Source organism: Callospermophilus lateralis, chromosome 4 (assembly GCF_048772815.1).
Source record: "Callospermophilus lateralis isolate mCalLat2 chromosome 4, mCalLat2.hap1, whole genome shotgun sequence".
Classification (NCBI taxonomy): domain Eukaryota; kingdom Metazoa; phylum Chordata; class Mammalia; order Rodentia; family Sciuridae; genus Callospermophilus; species Callospermophilus lateralis.
This window is the reverse complement of record NC_135308.1, coordinates 60790191-60813310: the sequence shown is the minus strand read 5'-3', so window position 1 is coordinate 60813310 and position 23120 is coordinate 60790191.

The window sequence follows — 23120 nt, the reverse complement described above, 5'->3', positions numbered from 1 at the left end:
TATTTAGGAGTGTATTATTTAAATTCCACATATTTTCAAAATTTCAATTTTTCTACTTGTTTCTTCTATCTACTTTCATACCACTGTGGACAGAAAAGATAACTTTTTACTCATTCCATTTTCTTAAACTGACTAAAACTTGTTTGGTGGTCTAGCATACCATTCATCCTGGATACTCTCTCTTGTGCATGTCAGAAGAATATGTACTTTGAATGCTTTTTAGATGAAATGTTCTGTGAATGTCTTTTAGATCCTACTAGTCTAATGTATGATTCAAGTCCAATGTTTCTGATTTTCTGTCTAGAAAAATCTATCCATCCTTGAAACTAGAGGTAATGATATCCTCTACTATCATTTTATTGTGATCTATTTAACCATTTAGTTCATGGCAGTGGTCCCCTTCAGCAATTGAAAATTATAAATGTATGCACTTATGGGGTGAAGTGTGGAACAATTAAAGTAAGCTAATTAAATTAGCCATCACTTCAAATATCTAATTATTTTTGTTTTGAGAACAAATTTCCCTTTAGTGATTTTGAAATGTACAGTGTATTATTATTTACCACATTCCCTGTGTTGTGCAGTACCCCTCTAAAGGAAAACTTATTATTCTTGTCTAATAGATTTGTATTCTTTACCATCAATACCCTATTCTCCCTACTCTTTATCCTTTGATAACCATCATTCTATTCTCTATTTCTCTAAATTCTATTGTTTCAGATATCATGTATACGTAAAAATTAGTCATATTTGCCTCTTTTTGCATGGCTTCTTTTACTTAGCATAATGTTCTCCAATTCCATCCATGCTGTTGCAAATGCCAGATTTTCCTTCTTAAAAGATGAATTATAGTCCACTGTGTCTGTTTATCTCATTATCTTAATCAGGTTTTTTGTTTGTTCTAATGAGTTATTCTTGACCTTAGAATGCATTTTTACAAATCATAAGTAAATGGAGTATAACTTCTCATTTTTCTGGTTGTACATGATGTAGATTCACACCGGTCATGTAATCATATATGTACATAGGGTAATAATGTCTGATTCATTCTACTGTCCTTTCTACACACACACCCTCCCCACCCTTCACTCCCCTCTCTCTAATCCAAAGTAACTTTATTCTTCCCTAGCACTCCCCTCCACCTTATTGTGAATTAGCAGCTGCATACCAGAGAAAACATTTGGCCTTTTGTTCTTTGGAATTGGTTTATTTCACTTAGCATGGTATTCTCCAGTTCCATCTATTTACTGGCAAAGCCATGATTTCATTCTACTTTAAGGCCGAGTAATATTCCATTGTGTATATATACCAGTTTCTTTTTCCATTCATCTGTTGAAGAGTACCTAGGCTGGTTTTATAGTTTAGCTATTCTGACTTGAGCTTCTATAGACATTAATGTGGCTGGGTCACTGTACTATGCTGATTTTAGGTCCTTTGAGTGTTAATTGACTTATAAATAGTGCTACAATGAACATGGAAGTGTAGGTATCTCTTCAACATAGTATTTTATTTCACTTGTTTTGATTCAATACCAAAAAGTGACTGCTAGATTATAAAGTCATTTTATTTTTACCCCTTTGAGAACAAATCTCTCAGGTATTCTTCATTGGCATTTTTTTTAGTACTTTAGACATAGGATCCTCTTCTCTCATGACTCATAAAGTTCCCTTCTATAGAATGGTCCTCTTTCTCTTGCTACTTTCCAACGTTTCACTAATTTTTGACAATTGATGTGTCTTAGTGAAGTCCTTTTGGGGATAATTCTGTTTGCAGACTTTTTATATTCATGTACTTAGATATCTATATTTGGATTTTTTTTGCCATTCTTTCTATTTCAATTTTACTGCCACGCTATAATTATACATAATAGTGGAATTCATTATGTCATATTTGAATGTGCATATAACAATTTGACCAATATCATTTCTCAGTACTCTCCCTTTCTCTGACACCATGCTAGACATATCTCCCTATACTATTATTATTATTACCATTTGGATTAGTAAAATATATTTTATATACATATTTTTAGTTGGGATTAACTTTGGATTATTCAAAAATGGTAATAGCAAAATTTGGTAGATTTCATTTTCAATGTGTTTCCCTTTTCCCTGCCTTCTCTCTCTTTTCAATACTCTTGTTCTATCTTCTATTTGGTGAGATTCCTGACAAAAATTGCTTTCTTTTTTTTTCTTTTCTTTCTGGCTTTTACATATGAGAGGACTTTTTTTTCACTTTCAGCATTCTATTATGTCTTATTTCATTTATCATGGTGTGCTCCAATTCTATCCACCCTGCAAATTACATAATTTCATTCTTTATGGCTGTCTAACACTCCTTTGTGTGTATATACTATGTTTACCTTTTATTTATTTTGCATATTGAGCACCTAGGCTGGTTCTGTACTTTGATTTTTGTGAATTGCACTATCATAAATATTTGTGTACTTGTATCACTGTATTATGCTGATTTTAGTTCTTTTGGATAAATACTAAGGAACAGCTAAATTCATCTCATTCCAGTTAGAATGGCTAGTTCCAAAAATAGAAATAACAATAATTATTGGTGAGGATTTTTGGAAAAAGTACACTTAAATATTTTCACATATTTGTACAACTGCTTTCAAATGTATTATAGAAATTCCTTAAAAGCCTGGCAATGGAACCAGCCATTATTACTTTAAATAAGTTTTCTGCTGGTTTCTTCTCCATCTGAAATTACTATAATTTAATATTTTTCTTGATAGTGTCCAACAAATTAAATAGTCTTTCTACATTCATTTTAATTATTATTCTTTTCTTTTTCTTCTCCAACTGAATAATTTCAAATTACCTGTTTTTGCATTCACTGATTCTTTCTCCTCTATTTCAAGTCAGTAGACAAAATTCTATTTTTCATTTCATTCATCATATCCTTCACCTCCAGAAATTCTATGTAATTGTATTTTATGATTTCTATAAGTTTGTAATTTTTCATTTTGTTCATATACCATTTTCCTGATTTCATTCAGTTGTCTGTGTTTTCTTGTAACTTACCAACATTTTGTAGAATAATTATTTTTATTTATTCTTCTGTCAACTAATAAATCCCTATTTCTTTAGAGTTAGTCATTGTGTAATTATTGGGCTCTTTGGTGATGTCATGCTCCCTTGATTTTACATGTTCAAAGTTCTGCATTACAATCTGCACATTTGAAGAAGGGGTCCTATTCTCAAGTCTTTATTGGCTGTCCTTTCTTAGAGATACTCTCGTTTGTCAACCTTGTTTGTGATCCTGCAATTCCTCAGAACTTTTCTATGAATGCTTTTAGTCTACATTTCTGTTTGCCTATTGGAGAATTGAAAATCTTCAGAAGGTATATCTTTTCTAGATCCCTGAAAATATGGGCTAGGTGATAAGAGCTTCCTTTTGTCCCCTTTGAGCAGTGCCCTAAAATATTCATATTTGTGTGCTTTCTTTAAAACCCATAGAGTTGTGGTATCTGACTATTAACAAATTATCTAGAGAGGCTTTTTCTTTCCATATAAATTTTAAAATACATTGATACTTCAAAATAATTTGTTGACATTTTGATTGGGTTTATATTGAACATATCAGTCAAGTTGGGAAGAACTAATATCTTTACATTATTAGGTTTCTTCATTGATGAACATGCAGTAGCTCTCCATTTTTAAGTTCTTTTTTTATTTATTACATTACAGGAACTTTCTTATATGATTTTGAATTTGGATAATGCTGGCCTTATGGAATGCATCCCAAAATGTTTACTCTGCTTTAATTTTTCTGGAAAAAAAATATTAGAAATTGATATCCTTTATGATTATATATTTAGATTTGTCAATAAAATGGCTCAGGAGAGATCCAACATGGCGGCGGGCAGAGAGGCAGCGCTTTCAATACACCCCCGTGATGGGGTCATAAAGTCGCATGGATAACGCTTGGATTCTACCAACGGAGAATCTCCTAGCAAAATTCCACTGAAGAGAAACCGGCCGGGAGCTATTAGGATTTTTTTTGAAGTGTCTGTGTGACCTGGACGAGCAAAACCCTGCCACGAGACGCGGAGACCCAGATCCACCAGCCACAGTCTGCACGCAGTGGGCGCAGCAGCAGATCCGTCCGTCCGCCCGCCCGTAGCCAAAGTGACTGGGACCTGCTAACCTCCGAGACACAGCTTGGCAGGAAGAAGTCTTTAGCCAAGCCTTCATGAGCCAGGAGCTGAGGCCAACCAGGATGGACCAGTCCCACCCCTCCCTTCGGACACCACGGACACTCTGGTAAGGAGCCTGGGGCCCGCCATAGCAGAGAGGTGACGTCATCGGAGTTCGGCTGGCGGAATTCCTTCCCAGCAGAATCCACTTTAGCAGGTGTGTGACTCCCCATTCTGATACAAGCAGCCAGGAAATTTCATTGACCTCTCAGGGGTCATGTCCGTAGGGAAGCAGAGGGGATCCCCAACCCCCAGCCCCCCATATCACCAGCAGTGACTCCCAAGGTCTTAGCCGCCAGTTTACCATAGCACTGGGGACTAAAAGGGACACACGGTGGGGCTGCAAGTGTAACTAGATCTCTGGGGAATCACTTCTCGGGAACAGGACCTGGCTGGCTGTCTGACAGGAGGAAGGGGGTTAACGGCTGGAGAAGTGAAACGGCTATGGACTGACAAGTCTGAGAGACTCCCAGGAGACGCCTTACAGAGATAGCTATTGGCAGGTAGAGAGCAGAAGCTCCGCTCAGAGGGCACAGCTCCATCTACTGGGAGAGAAGAAGGTGGATTTCTAAGACTTTAATTTTTTTGTTGTTGTTGTTGCTGTTGTCCTTATTTTTTTCTCTCCTTCTTCTCTCTCTGTTCCTTTCTCCCTTTTTCCTTCTCTCTTTCTATCCCATTTCAAGTTTTATTGTTCTTTTCATTCCCCTCTAATCTATCTCTCTCTCTATCCTTTTTTCTTTTTAAGAGCACCTTCATTCCCCTACACCCCAACTTTCATCCCAAGCGTTACATCTTCCATTTCATGTAATTGTCTAAATGCAAACAGGTGAATGTCTCGAGGCTGTCTATAAGACTCCTAAATACCTAGCTACTACCAACACCCTGATCCAATTGCCGGGTAGTATCTAACTTCAGTGAAGCAATCTTCTAAAGTAGCCAAGACATACTAACCAACGTACCACCATAGCACCTAACCTAAACATATAGTCCTAAGAACAAACAATAAATCACTATATGCATACAGAACCTAGAAGCCTTATATGAATTGAATGAATCAGCTTTAAAGTACAACAAAGCCCAACAATTCTAGGCATAATCTCCCACCACAAAAGAGAGACAACAGAGATATACAAAGCCAAAACAAATGTATAGGAGAAAGCAGTTACAAAGCAGTCAAAAGAGCTGGAAAGCAACATGAACAACATGAAAAAACAAGGGAAAAAAGGGTTACAAACAATGCAGGACAACATAAATATACAGGAGGACCTAGAAGAATCAGAAACATGGACAGGGAAAGCAATCAAGGCATACCTAACTCAGATGGAACGGAATATTAGAGAAGACATTAGACAACAAGTCCAAGCATTGAAAGTATATTTTGAAAAGGAACTAATCACACAAATTCAATCTGCAAAGAATAAGCTTTACCAGGAGATAGAGGTGTTAAAAAAAAATCAAGTTGTAATCATAGAAATGCAAGAAACCGTAAATCAGATTAAAAGCGCTAATGAGAATATTACAAACAGACTAGATCAAGTAGAAGATAATGAAGACAAAGTTTATTGACTTGAAAAGAATATAGTCAACACAGAAAAGATGCTTAAATCTCATGAGCAATCTATCCAAGAGATATGGGATCTCATCAAAAAACCAAACTTGAGAGTCATTGGGATAGAAGAAGGCACAGAGGTTCAGTCCAAAGGAATGGTTAACTTATTAAAGGAAATAATACTAGAAAACTTCCCAGACATGAAAGATGGAATGGATTGCCAAATCCTGGAAGACTACAGGACCCCAAACATCCAAAACCATAATAGACCAACTCCAAGACACATAATTATGAAGATAGCTAACATACAGGACAAGGAGAGAATACTAAAAGCTATGAGAGAAAGGAGGCAGATTACATTCAGGGGTAAACCAATTAGTTTAACGACTGATTTTTTCATCACAGACTTTGAAAGCGAGAAGATCCTGGAACAACATATTTCAAACTCTGAAAAATAATGGATTCCAACCAAGAATACTGTATCCAGCAAAACTAAGCTTCAGATTTGACAATGAAATTAAAATGTTTCACGATAAACAAAAGCTAAAAAAATTCGCTGCCAGAAAACCAGCACTGCAAAGCATTTTGAGCAAAATACTACAAGAAGAGGAATTGAAAAATAGCGCCCAAAACTAACAGTGGGAGGTATCTCAGTAAAGGGGGAGAAAAATAACCAAAGAAGAAAAACTAGCCAATCTAAAATAAATAAAAAAATAAACATGACTGGAAGTACAAACCATATTTCAATTGTAACCTTAAATGTTAATGGCTTAAATTCACCAATCAAGAGACATAGGCTAGTAACCTGGATTAAAAAAACAAATATGCTGCCTTCGGGAGACTCATATGATAGGAAAAGACATACACAGACTGAAGGTGAAAGGTTGGGAAAAATCATACCACTCACATGGCCCTCGGAAACAAGCAGGTGTGGACATACTCATATCGAATAAAGTCAACTTCAAACCTAAGGTAATCAAAAGGGATAAAGAAGGACACTATATACTGTTAAAAGGAACCATCCACCACCAAGACATAACAATTATCAATTTGTATGCACCAAACAATGGTGCTGCAACGTTCATAAAACAAACTCTCCTCAAGTTCAAGAGTCAAAGAGACCACAACACAATAATTATGGGGGACTTCAACACACCGCTCTCACCATTGGACAGATCCTCTAGACAAAAGCTGAACAAAGAAACTGTAAAACTCAATAACGCAATCAATAACCTAGACTTAACCAACATATATAGAATATATCAATCATCATCAAGTGGATACACATTCTTCTCAGAAGCACATGGATACTACTCAAAGATAGACCATACATTATGCCATAGGGCGACTCTCAGTAAATATAAAGGTGTGGAGATAATACCATGCACCATATCTGACCATAATGGAATGAAACTGGAAATCAATGATAAAAGAAGGAAGGAAAAATCCTGCATCACCTGGGAAATGAACAATATGTTACTGAATTATCAATGGGTTACAGAAGATATAAAGGAGGAAATCAAAAAATTCCTAGAGATAAACGACAATACAGACACAACATACCGGAATCTATGGGACACAATGAAAGCAGTTTTAAGAGGGAAATTCATTTCCTGGAGTTCATTCCTCAAAAAAAGAAAAAACCAACAAATAAATGAACTCACACTACATCTTAAAACCCTAGAAAAGGAAGAGCAAAACAACAGCAAATGTAGTAGACGGCAAGAAATAATTAAAATCAGAGCGGAAATCAATGAAATTGAAACAAAAAAAAACCATTGAAAAAATTGATAAAACTAAAAGTTGGTTCTTTGAAAAAATAAATAAGATCGACAGACCCTTAGCCATGCTAATGAAGAGAAGAAGAGAGAGAACTCAAATTACTAACATACGGGATGAAAAAGGCAATATCACAATAGACACTACAGAAATACAGAAGATAATTAAAAAGTATTTCGAAACCCTATATTCCAATAAAATAGAAGATAGTGAAGATATCGATAAATTTCTTAAGTCATATGATCTGCCCAGATTGAGTCAGGAAGACACACACAATTTAAACAGACCAATAAAAAAGGAAGAAATAGAAGAAGCCATCAAAAGACTACCAACCAAGAAAAGCCCTGGACCAGATGGGTATACAGCAGAGTTTTACAAAACCTTCAAAGAAGAATTAATACCAATACTTTTCAAGTTATTTTAAGAAATAGAAAAAGAAGAAGCTCTTCCAAATTCATTCTATGAGGCCAACATAACCCTGATCCCAAAACCAGACAAAGACACTTCAAAGAAAGAAAACTACAGACCAATATCTTGAATGAACTTGGATACAAAAATTCTCAATAAAATCCTGGTGAATCGAATACAAAAGCATATCAAAAAAATTGTGCACCATGATCAAGTAGGATTCATCCCTGGGATGCAAGGCTGGTTCAGTATACAGAAATCAATAAATGTTATTCACCACATCAATAGATGTAAAGATAAGAACCATATGATCATCTCGATAGATGCAGAAAAAGCATTTGACAAAGTACAGCATCCCTTTATGTTCAAAACACTAGAAAAACTAGGGATAACAGGAACTTACCTCAGCATTGTAAAAGCTATATATGCTAAGCCTCAGGCTAGCATCATTCTAAATGGAGAAAAATTGAAGGCATTCCCTCTAAAATCTGGGACAAGACAGGGAAGCACTCTCTCACCACTTCTATTCAATATAGTTCTTGAAATACTGGCCAGAGCAATTAGACAGACAAAATAAATTAAAGGCATAAAAATAGGAAAAGTAGAACTTAAATTATCACTATTTGCGGATGATAAGATCCTATACCTAGAAGATCCAAAAGGGTCTACAAAGAAACTACTAGAGCTAATAAATGAATTCAGCAAATTGGCAGGGTATAAAATCAACACTCATAAATCAAAGGTATTCCTGTATATCAGCGACAAATCTTCTGAAATGGAAATGAGGGAAACCACTCCATTCACAATATCCTCAAAAAAAATAAAATACTTGGGAATCAACCTAACAAAAGAGGTGAAAGATTTATACAATGAAAACTACAGAACCCTAAAGAGAGAGATAGAAGAAGATCTTAGAAGATGGAAAAATGTACCCTGTTCATGGATAGGCAGAACTAACATCATCAAAATGGCGATATTACCAAAAGTTCTCTATAGGTTTAATGCAATGCCAATCAAAATCCCAATGGCATTTCTTGTAGAAATAGATAAAGCAATCATGAAATTCATATGGAAAAATAAAAGACCCAGAATATCAAAAGCAATTCTAAGCAGGAAGTGTGAATCAGGAGGTATAGCGATACCAGATTTCAAACTGTACTACAGAGTAATAGTAACAAAAACAGCATGATACCGGTACTAAAACAAGCAGGTGGACCAATGGTACAGAATAGAGGACACAGAGACCAATCCACAAAATTAAAACTATCTTATATTCGATAAAGGGGCTAAATGCATGCAATGGAGGATGGATAGCATCTTCAACAAATGGTGCTGGATATCCATATGCAACAAAATGAAACTGAATCCCTTTCTCTCACCATGCACAAAAGTTAACTCAAAATGGATCAAGGAGCTTGATATCAAATCAGAGACTCTGTGTCTGATAGAAAAAAAGTTGGCTCCAAACTACATATTGTGGGGTCGGGCTCCAAATTTCTTAATACGACACCCATAGCACAAGAGTTAAAAACAAGAATCAACAAATTGGACACCCCTAAATTTACTCCTCGGTACCAAAAAAAAAAAATTATTTTCTTTTTAATGTCATTGGGATAATAGTTATAGATTCTATTTCATTTTTGACATCAATAATATGTGTCCACTCTCTTATGTTCTTGGGTTGGATGGATAGATGTATATCAATTTTATTGCCCATACCATATAACCAACTTTGGTTTTATTGATGTTCACTTACTTTTTCCCTTTGTTGATGTTTTCATTTTTACTATCATTTTCCTACCTTTATTTAGGTTAATATTCATATTTTTTTCTAACTTCCTAATATGTGAGCTTACATTATTCATTTTAGGTCTTTAAATTTTCTACTATATGCATTCATTGCTTCACACTTCACTATAAGTATTGTTTTGCTACATCTTACAAGTTTTAATAAGTTGTGTTATCACTGTTTTAGTTTTACTAAAACTTAAAAATTGTCTAATGAACTTTATCATGTTTTTAAAAGTGTGCTGTTTAGTAAGTTAGTATTTTCCAACTATCTTTCTCTCATTGATCTTGGATTTTTATTGTAGTTTAATTGCATGGTTTCTAGTTATTTAAATAAGTTGAAGGTTGTTTTGTAGCCTATTTTTGTAAAGGTTCTGTATGAGTGTTGAAGCATGTTAATGCTGCTGTTCTTAGATGCTAATTATTCTATAATTCTCTGGTCTATAAAGTTCAGTTGCATAGTTGATTGGAGGTCCTACTTAGATCAAATATGCCATTTTCTCTCTGCTGCATTTACTATTACTGTTTGAGATGCATTGGCTCTCCAACTTTTGTCTCTTTCTCTATATTTTTTTATTTGTTTTAATAAGTGACACCTGACAGTACAATGACCTTGACATATCATACATTTGAACCAGATGGGATATAATTTCTCATTTTTCTGAGTAAACAGCTTGCAGAATCACATTGGTCATGCATTCACATACATACACACAGTAATAATAATGTTTGTTTCATTCTACTATCTTTCCTATCTCCCCAACCCGTCCCCTCACCTCCCATCACTTCTATCTACCTAATCTAGGGTAACGCTATTCTTTTTTGTTTTCTCACATCTTCATACATGTATTTTCTATAACAATGAGGGTCTCCTTCCATATTTCATGCAATTCCATTTCTCCCTCTCTTTCCTTCCCACCCCTCTTCCTTATGTAGTGGTAGTCATCTTCCCATGCTCTTTCTCTCTTCCTCATTTTGATTCACCCCCTTATATCAGAGAAGACATTTGGCATTTGTTTTTTGGGGATTGGTTAACTTCACTTAGCATAATCTGCTCTAATGCCATGCATTTCCCTGCAAATACCATGGTCTTATTATTTTTTAGTGCTGAGTAATATTCCATTGTGTACATATGCCACATTTTTTTTATCATTTACACTTTGAAGAGCACCTAGGTTGTATCCACAATATAGCTATTGTGAATTGTGCTGCTATAAACATTGATGTGGCTGTATTCCTGTAGTATGCTCTTTTTAGGTCTTTTGGGTATAGTCCAAGAAGAGGAATAGCTGGGTCAAATTGGTGGTTCCATTCCTAGCTTTCCAAGGAATCTCCATATTGCTTTCTAAATTGGCTGCACCAATTTGCAGTCCCACCAGCAGTGTATGAGTGTATCTTTTTTCCCGCATCCTCACCAGCACTTGTTGTTTGTCTTCATCATAGCTGCCATTCTTACTGGAGTGAGATCGTATTTTAGAGTAGTTTCAATATGCATTTCTCTGATTGCTACAGATGATGAGAATTTTTTCATATATTTGTTAATTGATTGTATATCCTCTTCTAAGAAGTGTCTGTTCAGATTTTTGGCCCACTTGTTGATTGGGTTATTGGGGGGGGGGGCGGTGTTTTGTTTTGTTTTGTTTTGTTTTGAGTTTAGATTTTTGAGTTCTTTGTATACCCTAGAGATTACAGCTCTATCTGATGTATGAGGGGTAAAAATTTATTCTTAGGATTTAGACTCCCTATTCACCTCACATATAGTTTCTCTTGCTGAGAAAAAACTTTTTAGTTTGAATTCATCCCATTTGTTGATTCTTGGTTTTAATTCTTGTGCTATAGGTGTCTTATTAAGGAAGTTGGGGCCTAGCTCCACATGATAAAGATTAGGACTTAATTTTTCTTCTATTAGATGCAGAGTCTCTGGTTTAATTCCTAAATCCTTGATCCATTTTGAGTTAACTTTTGTGCATGTTAAGAGATAGGGGTTTCCAGTTTTCCCAGCACCATTTGTTGAAGATGTTATCCTTTCTCCAGAACATGCTTTTAGAGCCTTTGTCTAATATAAGGTAGTTGTAGTTTTGTGGGTTAGTCTCTGTGTCCTCTATCCTGTACCATTGGTCCACCAGCCTGTTTTGGTACCAGTACCATGCTGTTTTTGTTACTATTGCTCTGTAGTACAGTTTAAGATCTGGTATAGCAATACCACCTGTTTCACTCTTCCTGCTTAGAATTGCTTTATCTATTCTGGGTCTCTTATTTTTCCAGATGAATTTAATAATTGCTTTTTCTATTTCTTCAGGGAATGCCATTGGGATTTTGATCAGAATTGCATTGAATCTGTATAGTGCTTTTGGTAATATGGTCATTTTAGTAATATTAATTCTGCCTATCCAAGAGCAAGTTAGATCTTTCCATCTTCTAAGGTCTTCTTTGATTTCTCTCTTTAGGGTTCTATAGTTTTCATTGTATAGGTCTTTAACCTCTTTTGTTAAGTTGATTCCTAAGTATTTTTTTGAGGATATTGTGAATGGGGTAGTTTTCCTCCTTTCCTTTTCAGAGAATTTGTCACTAATATACAGGAAAGCCTTTGATTTATGTGTGTTGGTTTTATATCCTGCCACTTTGCTGAATTCATTTACTAGTTCTAGAAGTTTCTTGGTAGAGTTTTTTGGGTCTTCTAGGTATATAATTATGTCATCAGTAAATAATGCTAGTTTAAGTTCTTATTTTCCTATAGTTATCTCTTTAATTTCTTTCATTTCAAGAACTATGTTGAAAATAAGTGATGAGAGAGGGAATCCCTATCTAGTTCCAGATTTTAGAGGGAATGCCTTCAGTTTGTCTCCATTTAGAATGATGCTGACCTGAGGGTTAGTGTAGATAGCTTTTACATTGTTGAGGTAAGTTTGTGTTATACCTAGTTTTTCTAGTGTTTTGAACATAAAGAGGTGCTTCATTTTGTCAAATGCTTTTTCTTCATCTATCGAGATGATTATGTGGTTTTTATTCTTAAGTCTATTGATGTGATGAATTACATTTATTGATTTCCGTATGTTGAACCAACCTTGCATCCCGGGGATGAATCCCACTTGATCATGGTGCACAATTTTTTTGATATGTTTTTGTATCCGGTTTGCCAGAATGTTATTGAGGGGTTTTGGATCTATATTCATAAGAGATATTAATCTGAATTTTTTTTTTCTTTGAAGTGTCTTCTTCTGGTTTTGGAAGCAGGGTGATATTGGCCTCATAGAATGAATTTGGAACTATTCCCTCTTTTTCTAATTCCTGAAATAGATTGGAGAGTATTGGTATTAGTTCTTCTTTAAAGGTCTTATAAAACTCGGCTGTATATCCGTCTGGTCCTGGGCTTTTCTTCTTTTATATACCATATGATATATTTTTATTTTTAACTTTTTAGTCATACATGAGAGCAGAATGTATTTTGACAAATAATACATACATGGAATGTACATACATCAATTATATTGTCTATTCTATTTTGCTTCCCTTCCTATCCCTCCTACTCCTCCCTTCCTCTCCAATCCTTTCTCTCTATCCAATCTAATGTGACACACATTTTTTTTCATTTTCTCATCATAACATCATATATGTATTCTATAAAACAATGAGGTTCTCCTTCCATCATCCGTGCAACTCCCCTTCTCCCTCTGTTTCCCTCCCACCTCTCTTCCCTATTTAGTGGTAGTCTTCTTCTCATGCTTCTCCTCCCTATCCCATTTTGAGTCACCCCCATTATATCAGAGAAGACATTAGTCATTTGTTTTTTAGGGATTGGCTAACTTCACTTAGCATAATCTGCTCTAATGCCATCCATTTGCCTGAAAATGCCATGATCTTGTTGTTTTTTAGTGCTGAGTAATATTCCATTGTGTATATATGCCACATTTTTTAATCCATTCATCTATTGAAGAGCATCCAGATTGGTTCCACATTCTAGCTATTGTGAATTGTGCTGCTATGAACATTGATGTGGCTGTGTCCCTGTAGTATGCTCTTTTTAGGTCTTTTGGGTATAGTCCGAGAAGGGGAATAGCTGGGTCAAATGCTGGTTCCATTCCCACCTTTCCAAGGAATCTCCATCCTGCTTTCCAAGTTGTCTGCATCAATTTGCAGTCCCACCAGCAATGTATGAGTGTACCTTTTTCCCCGCATCCTCGCCAGCACTTATTCTTGTTTGACTTCATAATGGCTTCCATTCTTATTGGAGTGAGATGGTATCTTAGAGTAGTTTTAATTTGCATTTCTCTGATTGCTAGAGATGGTGAGCATTTTTTCATGTATTTGTTGATTGATTGTATATCCTCTTCTGAGAAGTTTCTGTTCAAGAGCTTGGCCCATTTGTTGATTGGATTATTTGCATTTTTGTTGTTTAACTTTTTGAGTTCTTTGTATACTCTAGAGATTAGAGCTCTATCTGATGTTTGAAGGGTAAAAATTTGTTCCCAGGATGTAGGCTCCCTATTCACCTCACATATTATTTCTCTTGCTGAGAAAAAACTTTTTAATTTGAATTCATCCCATTTGTTGATTCTTGGTTTTAACTCTTGTGCTATAGGTGTCTTATTAAGAAATTTGGGCCTGCCCCCACGTGATGAAGATTAGGGCCAACTTTATCTTCTATTAGATGCAGAGTCTCTGGTCTGATTCCTAGCTCTTTGATCCATTTTGAGTTGACTTTTGTGCATGGTGAGAGAAAGGGATTCAATTTCATTTTGTTGCATATGGATTTCCAGTTCTCCCAGCACCATTTATTGAAGATGCTATCCTTTCTCCATTGCATGGTTTTAGCACCTTTGTCTAATATAAGGTAGTTGTAATTCTGTGGATTTGTCTCTGTGTCCTCTATTCTGTACCATTGGTCTACCAGCCTGTTTTGGTGCCAGTACCATACTGTTTTTGTTACTATTTCTCTATAGTATATTTTAAAATCTGGAATCGCAATACCACCAATTTCACTCTTCCTGCTTAGAATTACTTTCACTATTCTGGGTCTCTTATTTTTTCAGATGAATTTCATGATGGCTTTTTCTATTTATGAAAGGAATGTCATTGGGATTTTGATGGGAATTGCATTGAATCTGTAAAGTGCTTATGATAGTATGGCCATCTTAATAATATTAATTCTACCAATCCATGAGCAAGGTAAATCCTTCCATCTTCTAAGGTCTTCTATTTCTTTCTTCAGGGTTCTGTAGTTTTCATTGTATAGATCTTTCACCTCTTTTGTTAAGTTGATTCCCAGGTTTTTGGTTTTTTTTTGTTTTTTTGTTGTTGTTGTTGTTGTTGTTGTTGTTGTTTTTTGGATATTGTGAATGGAGTAGTTGTCCTCATTTCCATTTCAGAGAATTTGTCACTGATATACAGGAATGCCTTTGATTTATTGGTATTGATTTTATATCCTGCCACTTTGCTGAATTCATTTACTAGTTCTAGAAGTTTCTGGGTTGAACTTTTTGGATCTGCTAGGTATGCGATCATGTCATTGGCAAATAGTGCTAATTTAAGTTCTTCTTTTCCTATATTTATGCCTTTAATTTCTTTCATCTGTCTAATTGCTCTGACTAGTGTTTCAAGAACTATGTTGAATGGAAGTGGTGAGAGAGGGCATCCCTGTCTTGTTCCAGATTTTAAAGGGAATGCCTTCAATTTTTCTCCCTTTAGAATGATGCTGACCTGAGGCTTAGCGTATATAGCTTTTACCATGTTGAGGTAATTTCCTGTTATCCCTAATTTTTCTAGAGTTTTGAACATAAAGGGATGCTGTATTTTGTTGAATGCTTTTTCAGCATCTATTGAGATGATCATATGGTTTTTATCTTTAAGTCTATTGATGTAGTGAATTACATTTATTAAATGTAATATTGATTATAATATTTATTGAATGTAATATAATATTCCGTATATTAAACCAGCTTTGCATTCCAGGGATGAATCCCACTTGGTCATGTTTTTCATGATCTTTTTGAAAAAAAAGAAATTAAGAAAGAAATAAGGAAAAAAATGGGGGGAAAGTGGGGCATATGAAATTCCTCTATATTATATTATTTTGGTGATTCGTTTGTTCATGCACAGTTCTTGGTTTCACATATGTTGAGGTTGTGAAAGACAGAGAAGAAAAGAGAGAAAGAAAACAAAAGTCTCTCAGAACTCTGTTTTCCTTTCTTCCAGTAGGTGGCATTGTCTATTCCTAGCTTGAGCCTCTGTGTTCAGGGTGGTGGGTATAGCCAGTGTGAAAGGACATGAGCTTCCACCTGTATCCTCCCTACTCTACTCTCTGAGGTGGAAACCAGGTGCCTTTACAGTTGCTGTTTTGCATTGATAGCTACACCCCCCAAAAGCTTGTGGGAAATATTTTGATTTATCGCAGCTAAGGGTGGGGGAGTTGGAAACTGGGTACCTGGATTAGCCGCAGAACCGTGCTGGTAGCGATGCCCCATTTGATGGGTTTTAAGGGTTGATGGGCTTCCACTGGACTAGCGTGTGGGGTGGGGCAGGGCTTTCTCCCCCAGTCTGGCTTGGCGCCGGGCTTCCTCCTCTGGTATGGTCTGGCTTGGCACCAGGCTTCCTCCTCCAGTCTGGTCTGGCTTGGTGCCGGGCTTCCTCTTCCCTCCTGGGCTTTTCTTGGTTGTTAATATTTTGATGACTTCTTCTATTTCCTCACTCGATATTGGTCAGTTTAAGTTGTGTGTATCTTCCTGACTCAATCTGGGCAGATCATATGACTTAAGGAATTTATCGATGCCTTCACTATATTCTATTTTATTGGAGTATAAGGTTTCAAAATAATTTCTAATTATCCTCTGTATTTCTGTAGTGTCTGTTGTGATATTGCCTTTTTCATCCCATATGCTAGTAATTTGGGTTCTCTGTCTTCTCTTCATTAGCATGGCTAATGTTCTGTCAATTTTATTTATTTTTTCAAAGAACCAACTTTTAGTTTTCTCAATTTTTTCAATTATTTCTTTTGTTTCAATTATATTGATTTCAGCTCTGATTTTAATTATTTCTTGCCTTCTACTGTATTTGCTGTTGGTTTGTTCTTTCTTTTTTAGGGCTTTGAGATGTAGTGTGAGGTCATTTATTTATTGGCTTTTTCTTCTTTTAAGGAATGAATTGCATGAAATGAATTTTCCTCCTAGTACTGCTGTCATAGTGTCCCAGAGATTTTAATATGTTGTGTCTGTGTTTTCATTTATCTCTAAGAATTTTTTACTTTTCTCTTTGATGTCTTCTGTAACCCATTGTCCATTCAGTAGCATATTGTTCATTCTCCATGTGATGTAGGAATTTTTCTCTCTTATTTTATCATTGATTTCCAATTTTATTCCATTATGATTGGATAAAATGCATGGTAATATGTTTACTCCTTTGTATTTGATAAGAGTTGGACTATGACATATTATATGGTCTATTTTTGAGAAGGATCCATGTGCTGCTGAGAAAAAACTATATCCGCTTGATGTGGGTTCATATATTCTATATATGTCAGTTAAGTCTAAGTTATTAATTGTGTTATTGAGTTCTATAGTTTCTTTATTCAACTTTTGTTCAGAAGATCTGTCCAGTGGTGAAAGAGGTGTGTTAATATTATCCATGATTATTGTGTTGTGGTCTATTCATCTCTTGAACTTGAAAAGAGCATGATTGATGAACATAGCTGCACCATTGTTTGGGGCATATATATTAATGATTGTTATGTCTTGTTGGTGAATGGTGCCCTTTAGCAGTATGTAGTGTCCTTGTTTATCCCTTTTGATTAACTTTGGCTTGACGCCTATTTTATTTGATATGGGTATGGACACCCCTGTTTGCTTCCAAGATCCATGGGAGTGGTATGATTTTTCCCAACCTTTCACCTTCAGTCTGTGTATGCCTTTTATGAAAGGAGTCTCCTATGGGCAGCTTATTGCTGGGATCTTTTTTTTTAATCCAGTCTGCTAGCCTATGTCGTTTGATTGGTGAGTTTAAGCCATTGACATTTAGGGTTACTATTGAGATATGGTTTGTACATGTTTGTTTATTTTTGTTATTTAACTTGATTTGTTTTTTCTCTTTGATTTGTTTTTCCTTTACTATACTACCTCTCACTGTTGATTTTTGTTGTTATTTTTCGTTTCCACTTCATGTAATGTTTTGCCAAAAATACTTTAAACCACTGGTTTTCTAGCTGCAAATTCTTTTAACATTTGTTTATTGTGGAAGGTTTTTATTTCATCTTCAAACCTGAAGCTTAATTTTGCTGGATACAAGATTCTTGGTTGGAACCCATTATCTTTCAGCACTTGAAATACGTTCTTCTGGGATCTCCTAGCTTTCAGAGTCTGTGTTGAAAAATCCGCCATTAACCTAATTGGTTTACCCCTCAATATGCTTCCTTTCTCTTGTGGCTTTTCATATTTTCTCCTTGTTCTTTATGTTGGGCATTTTCATTATAATGTGTCTTGGTGTAGATCTCTTGTGGTTTTGTACACACGGTGTCCTGTAGGCTTCTAGAATTTGAATTTCATTTCATTCTTCATGTATGGAAAGTTTTCTAAAATTATTTCATTGAAGAGGTTGCTCATTCCTTTGGTTTGGACCTCTATACCTTCCTCTATCCCAATAACTCTTAAATTTGGTCTCTTTATGTTATCCCAAATTTCTTGGATGTTCTGCTCATGGTTTCTTATCAGCCTTTCTTTGCTGTCTATGCTCTTTTCGAGATGATATACTTTGTCATCGTTGTCTGATGTTCTGACTTCTAAGGGTTCTACTCTGCTGGTGATATTCTCATTTGAGTTTTTAATTTGATTTATTATTTCCTTTATTTCCAGAATTTCTGTTCATTTTTTTTATAACCTCTATCTCCCTGTAGAGATGATCTTTTGATTCTTGGATTTGTTAATGTAATTCATTGTCAAAGTGATATTTTATTGTCTGCATTTGCTGTCTAAAGTCCTTCTTAAGACTCCAGTTCATCTGAACCATGTATATATTGAAATCTTTATCTGACATTTTTTCTGCTGTAGGTATTATCTCCTCTATTTGTGAGTTGTCCTGAAATGTTTGTGGCCCTTTCTTTCCTTGTTTTTTCATGTTACTCACATTTCTTTCCATTTCTGTGTGACTGTTGTTTTATTATTTTCTCTTATAAATTGGTATTGCTCTTGTATAATTCTGAGATCTCAGAATCTCCCATCCTTTGTGATGGGAGACAATGTCTAGAGATGTTGGATTCAATTACAGTTTAAAATATATTCATTCATATTTTATGTCCAGTGCTATTTGTTTATTTAGATTGATCTGACTTTATCATTCTCTTTTTCCCTGAAAATTTTCTATCACATTTCTTTAAAATACAGTGCTACTAAGAAACATTTTCCTCAGTTTTTGTTATGATAATTTTATCTCTTCTTCCCTTTCAAAAGATGATTTCTATGCTGATACAAAATTTTAGTGATTTTTAAAATTTCAATATTTTAAGTATCTTACAACACTCTCTTCTTTTTGCATATATTTGGACAAATATGCTACAATGTTTACCTTTCTTTCACTTTAAATAAGGCATATTATTCCATTGTTTGTTCTAGGACACTCTGTTAATATTTGGTTTTGGCAGTTTTAATTGCTAAGGTTATGTATATTTTGTTGATATTTATTCTACTTTGTTATTCTGTTGGTACTACCTGGAATAAAAAAAACAAGACTCAAAAATTTATAGAAAATAATTTTCTCCTCATGATTTTGGAGGCTGCAAGGTCTAATATCAAAATTCTGTACCAAGGACTGTCTGATGCATCCTTGTGAGGAGAGAACATGGTTCCTTCAAATGGAAAAGGTGAAACGGGCAAAGAGGTAAATAGGGATGAACTGATCCTTGTATCATGGCATTAATCCATTTATGGGAGTAGTGTTTTCATGGCCTAAACTTCCCAGTCGTCCCTACCTCCAAAAACTTTTGAATCAGGATGATGCTTCAATATGAGTTTGAAAAGGGATTAAAAATATTCAAACCAAAGTGGTGGTCTCTGTTCTACTACATTGATGCCTACCATTAAGCTGAAAAATTCTTTCTTATTTTTAGTATCCCTACCATGCTTCCAACCTATGCATGCCATGCTGACTCATTCCTACTGCCATCTGGGAAATTGTTAGATATTAGCACTTCAAATGTTTCTTTAGACCCTTTCTGGTATTTTCTGTTTTGGGTTCCATCTTTTATCTGTATAGTCTCTACTATTGTCTCACAGTTCTAGGTATTCTGTTGTATTATGTTCTTTATCTTTTTATCTCACATTTCAGTTTGGAAAGTTTTTATTGATATATTTTCAAGATCAATGACATATTATTCAGTCATGTGCAGTTTACTAATGGGCCCATCAGTGAGATATTTCTGTCATAGTATTTTTACAGAATTCTAGCTTTTCATTCTGCTTTTCATAATGTTTCAACCTCTCAGTTTACTTTACACACTTTTCTTACATATTGTTATTTATCTTTTAGAATACTTGGCACATTGATCATACTTTTAAAAATTAGGGTCTGATAATCCCAGTTCTCTACCATATCTGAGTCTGGTTCTGTTGCATGCTTCATGTATTACTTTGTGCTTTTTCTTAAGATAAAGCATAAATGATTTACCAAGTTATGTAATTGTTTAAAAAAACAGGTAGACATTATGCATTGCATAGCAAGAGTTGAGACTCTTTTCCTGAGCTCTTTGCTATGAGACTTATATAACCAGACAGATATCAGATCAGTCTGAGGTTAGCTGTGAATTATCTCTTTCACTATTGGTGCCTGAATCTTCACTTTCCTCTTAAGTCTTTTGTTTTTTATCACTTATCATCTTTGAGTTCTGTAGAATCTTCTTAAATATCCTGAGTCTTGCAGTTCCTTCAGCTTTAACCCTTTCCTTCTGCACAGTACCTCCCTGGTGTGGTGATAAGGTGGAGGAGGAGGGGAATGCTCTATGAGAATTAAGTCTTTTATTTCAGTGTTTCTGTGCCCCAGGTTGTGACCTTTATAGGATCTTCTTATATCTTTTTTCATTCTTGTCTTGTTTAGGTGAGACAAGGAGGATAAAAAGGATTTGAATTAGGTGGGTATTTCCATTTTCCCAGTTAAATTATACTTTGAGAATGTTTTTGGTGTGGTCTTATGGAGAAGAGAATGTTGTGAGAATTCTTCAGAAATAGTTACATTTTGTTTCTTTTGCTAGAAGTAAGAACTCATTTTTCTTTGTTGTTCACTAAGAGATAGTGCATGGTACACAGCATTAAAACTCATTCAAGTAGAGCTTTTCTCTTTTTTCCCATGAGCCAGCATATAGGTTTTCACCAATTCCAATGTAAATTTTCCTACTTGTTTTGGATCCATCATCTTCTAATCTCAGGAAACTGTCATTTACTATGCTGATCTATCTGTTTGTTTATTTATTTATTTTTAGTTGTAGTTGGACACAATTTTATTTATTTATTTTTTTATATGTGGCTGAGCATCAAACCCAGTGCCCTGCATGTGCTAAGCAAGTGCTATACTACTGAGCAACAAACCCAGCTCTGTTTAATTTTCATTGCAGCAGTTTTCACTGTAAACTCAGCTCTCCAACACATCTGAAAATTGTTGCTGCTTTTAAGCATGTTAAGCTTTGTGCTTACTGTTAGGATTGTAAGAGGGTATGAAAGCCCTTTACATAGTGGAATACAAAGTTTATTATTGATTTTTATATTCCAAATTTGTACTCATTTGCTTTTCCATTTTTTTCATAAATAGGTTAGTTCTTTTGCATATTAATAGTACGCAAAATATTATATGCAAATAATTTTCATATTGTTTAGCAGAAATACAGCACAACAAAATCTAAACTTTTTTATTCACAACATATTAGTGTATTTGTATATACAAGCTAATGTTTATTCTTTAAAATACATGCATTATCTTGATGCTATTTATTTTTCCCAGATAATCTATAACTGTGTCTACCACACACTACTCAATTTATTATATATATTTTGTACAGATTTTTACTTCAATGGACATTAACTTGATATTAATTTTAGAGTCTATTAAATTTTAATTCTTATGGTTTTGTTATACATCCTCTGTGTAATGAGATGTCACATAATTAAAATGAGTGGATGAGTTCATTAACAAAACATGGTCAACAAGTACTCCCAAAGCCCCCCTGAAAAACTCATATCTAGTTGAAATTTAAATTTCACAAATTAACTTGACATAGAAAAGCTTATTGAGTTTCAATGTGATGAAATTATTTTGTTTTCCTTCCAACAAATATACAACATTAAAAAATAAATTTTCATAAGCTTTTATAAAAATATCCCAGACGTGTCTCATTAATTAATTATATAAAATTGAAAAATTTGAAAAAAAGATGCAAATTCAGAGGAATAATGTTCTTAAAAAGTTAAAACATTATTGTATTGACATTATTTACTTCTTCAACAGTTTATTTTATGCTGATAAAAAAGACTGCCTTTCTTAAAAATATTTATGCATAGAGCTTAGAACCCCTGATCTAAATTTTTAGTTATTTTTCTTATGTATAAGTACATTCTGTGTAAAGAGCACTGGTTTCATTATGGACTAGCTGTGTGACCTTGAAAAACTCAGTTTTGTAATTTGTGAGGTGAAGATAATATTAATAACTATCCCATACATATCATAAAACTATATGTTAATATACATAAAGCATATAGACAACATTTGGTGCATACTAGTCCCTATATAAGTTCTGGATAGAGCAACCAATGAAAATCAATGCAAAAATTAGGTAGGGAAAAGAAGGGCAATAGAAATGATCAGGTTTATTTCTCTTGCTAGGGTTTACAACCTCATGTCCTGAAAAGTGTTTTTCACCTTAGCTTCATCCATTTCTGCCAAAATGTCAACTTGAAAGAAGTTTTAGTAATAAGGACGTTGTGAATGGGGAAATTTCAACAACCAAGCTTGACATGTTCAATTATCAGTCTTTGCTGAATGGTGATGAAGCCCAAGTGAAAGTTGGAGAGTTCATTTTTGAATCACAAAGTGTTTAGCACCTTTCCTTAAACTCATTTAAGGAATAATATGATAATATGGGGTGAGCACTACAATGAGGTAAGCATCCTCTTAGTAGGGATAATAGTGTATTCCACAGAACAAAGTACTATTTGAGAGTAGGATTCAAATGAGCTTCTGAACTCTAATATGAAATTCCATTAGACTATTGTATCAATTATGTGAAATTTCTAGCCTCAGAATCACTGTGAAATTCATCATTTATCTTGAATTAATCTAACAGATTGCCTGTGCTTGTAATGATTCAACTGACCTGTTTACCAACATGTTAAGAAAATTTAAACACAGCAATTTTCAGTGGTA